The following is a 3,566-nucleotide window of genomic DNA, read 5'->3' as shown; positions in this document are numbered from 1 at the left end:
AGGTTTTTGTAATGACAGAATAGCAGCCCAGATTCATTTTGAGGTTGTAAACACATGAAGTTCTACAGCATTTCTTGCATATAATAAACAAACCATCTACTGGAGTCTGGAGCAATGGGGTTCAGTCTAAAACATGGACTTGCAGATTGGTACCAGGTGATGCCAAACATGGGTCCATGGTGTCCTTTTTCAGTATTGGCTTTCATCTGGCACTCAGTGCCAGTTTAGTGGAGGTTTATTCAGTCGTGTTCCCGTTTTGTACATTTCTATTTTTCTGTTCCTGTTCCATGTTTGTGTGTCTTAAAATATGTTGTAAGAACAACTAAGCTGTAGTGCCTCTTAACTTCACTGTGCAATACCTTTTGTGCAATACTTTTGTTAATAGTCAATGGTGCAATAGACCTCAATACTTGAAATGTGCAATTCACTTGTATTTTTATTTTTATTCCTATTTATTCTATTTATCCCCTTCGTATATTTTATTTATATTTGTCTCTGTATTTATATGTGTGTGTGTGTGTGTGTGTGTGTGTGTGTGTGTGTGTGTGTGTGTGTGTGTGTGTGTGTGTGTGTGTGTGTGTGTGTATATATATATATATATATAATATTCTGTAACTCTGTAACTTCTGTCGGTGCTGTGCTTTTGGAAACCGAATTTCCCAGAGGAACCCACCCGAGGGATTAATAAAGTTTTATCTTATCTTATCTAGATTTGTTGTTTCCAGTGCTACAAAATGTTTGCTTTCTAATTGAAATCTGACTGAAATTCATCTGACCAGCAGCCATTGCGGAAATGAAGTTTTTCACACTTCGGCATTAATAATAATGGATTGCATTTATACAGCGCTTTTTGAGACCCTCAAAGCGCTTTACAATTCCACTCTTCATTCACTCTCTCTTTTTTTTCTTTTCTTTTTGCCTGTCCCGTTTGGTTCTTTTGCCATCAGAATTATTGTCTAAAGGCGAAGAAAGATGCCCAACGGATTTACGTTACCAAATTTACCTTTTATTGTTTATTTTATTTTGTTTTTATTTTCACTTGCTAGATACGGGACAGACTTGAATGAGGAAAAGAAACGGGAGAAAGGAAGAGGGGGAAAAAACAGCGGAGAAGAGGGACGGGGATAAAGGGCAAAAAAACAAAAACCAACTAAATAAGCAGACAAAAAAAAACTATTCATTCACTCTCACACACTGGTGGAGGCAGCTACAGTTATAGCCACAGCTGCCCTGGGGCAGGCTGACAGAGGCGAGGCTGCCATATTGCACCATCGGCCCCTCTGGCCATCACCAGTAGGTGAAGTGTCTTGCCCAAGGACCCAACGACCGAGACTGTCCAAGCCGGGGCTCGAACCGGCAACCTTCCGATTACAAGATGAACTGCCAACTCTTGAGCCACGATCGCCCTAGTGGCATTAGTGGCATTTTTCAGTCCTGGAGGTTACAGCTTGATAAAGTCATCTTTACTTACTGGCAACAAGAAACAGAAAAGACCAGAAAAAGTCCTTGTTTTTATTTCATGTTAGACATTTGAAACGTCTGGATACAGTCTGTTATTCATCCACTTTGTTTCCTCGGTAGTTACTGATTGAATAAATTACCTATTTCAAAGTGAATGTATTGGATTTAAATAACCATATTAAATCGACTATTGTCACATCTGAAGTTGTGCTTTATTAGAATATTCTTCTTTGCCTTCCTTTTCTCCCTCCTGTTTTCTTTCATTGCCTCCTACTTGCTATCCTCCCATTTTCCTCCCCCTTTTCTTCCGTTCGTTGTCAACTGATCCTGTTTACTGGATTTACACACGTACTGTCATTCTAACTTTAGGACACATTATTATTATGCTGAGCTCCAAAAACAGTGGGAGATGAGAAGGCAGCTGTAAATAAACAGCTTTACAAAAAAATAAGCATTACACCCTCATCAATCTTCATACCCAAACTAGATCTAAAAAGCCACAGTAAATAAGTAAAGTAATTGGACAATAAATCTACAAGCTGTATGGCAGTCATGACGGAAATCCACAAACTTGTGTTCTTGGAGATACTTTTTTCTGTTTAGCTTCTCCTGCGTGTCAGAGGAGGCGTAGGCAGAGACGGCGGGTCCCAAGTGATCCTGCCATTTCTACCTATAGGACTTTAAACTTGAAAATCCTATAAATTATTTCACACCCCAGGTGCTGTAGCACTAGATGTCATATGCTGTCAGGTGTTAACCAGTGGTGGCTACGCTGTAGAAATGACACCCAGCAATTGTTAATCTCAGTAATGTTTTCAAATGTATCTGACTGAAAAATAAAGATCTGTCAGCACAACAATCTTAACCCCATATTTGCCCTAATGATTTTTTCCCCAAGGCTGCATAGAATAGGATTTTTGAGTTACAACTAAAGAAGCATGTAGGTAATGGCATCACAGATGGACACCTTTTTGTGGGTATGTGTGTATACGCTCTGTACTTGTGTGTTGTGTGAGCGAGTCAGTTCCAAAACCTTAATATTTCTTTAAAAGAGAAAATATAACAATAAACAGAGACATTTTTTTCCACCACAGGCCTGATCAGTTGATTATGATTGCACCATAAGCAAAAAAAAAAAAAAAAAACTCTTTCCAGAGGCTTTGTATTGTAGTGATTAACACATGTGCCTTACATGGAAAAGATCCCTGGTTTGAAACCAGGAGGAGACATAAACTCAGCCTCACAGGTCATAACCCAGTGTACTCCTGTTACTGGTCCCCAGCCCAGTTAAATGGGGGAGTTGTGTCAAGGGGGGACATCTGTAAAACCTGGCCAAATCAACATGTGGATCCATCTACAGTGGTGGCCTTGGGGAATAAACGAGCAACTGTGGAAGAGAGCCAGACATTATTAAAAACAAATGATTAAAGGCAGAGTGGTGTATAAACACATAGATAGAGAAAAAAGGTGAGTGGAGAAGAAACACCCAATGCATTGTGGGTCCATTGGAGTGTAACTAATGGAGGATTCAATGACAGTCTCAAGGATATAGCTTTCACCAGACTGGCATGCAACTACTCTTTAAAAGCTCCATATGTTACAAGCCAACAGAATATAGATGTTATATACACCCTCTCCTCCAATATGTTTATTCATAGCCCCAAAACTCCAAGCGTGCAGCAGCCACGAAGCTAATGTTAAGGCTTTAAACCAGAAAAACAATATCAATCTTTAGTCAAGAGTCTATGTTCTGAAGAGAAAAAGGATGTTAAATAGTAGCTGTTCTGACCCAGTGATTTCGTCTTTTTCCTCCATGTGTTGGCACACATGTAATGTGATGTGTCCTAACACATACACTCGCATCTATCTGCACTTGCATTTCAGTGGATACCATAAATGTTAACTTCTATCATATCATCTTTCTTTTTTTTTTAGTGTGACAGACCATATGGCTCAGCTCCTCTCCACTTGTGAGCTCATCTCATGTCCTTTCATTCAACTTTCCTAGAAACACTGCCATATGGTAGCATTTCGCAAGCACACCCGTTTTAGAAGCAGACTGACACACAATCTAGCTTAGAATGAAAACACTGCAATATTATACA

This window comes from Astatotilapia calliptera, chromosome 5, assembly GCF_964374335.1.
Source record: "Astatotilapia calliptera chromosome 5, fAstCal68.1, whole genome shotgun sequence".
Lineage (NCBI taxonomy): Eukaryota > Metazoa > Chordata > Actinopteri > Cichliformes > Cichlidae > Astatotilapia > Astatotilapia calliptera.
The sequence above is the reverse complement of the archived record's forward strand: the minus strand, read 5'-3'. Positions refer to the sequence as shown.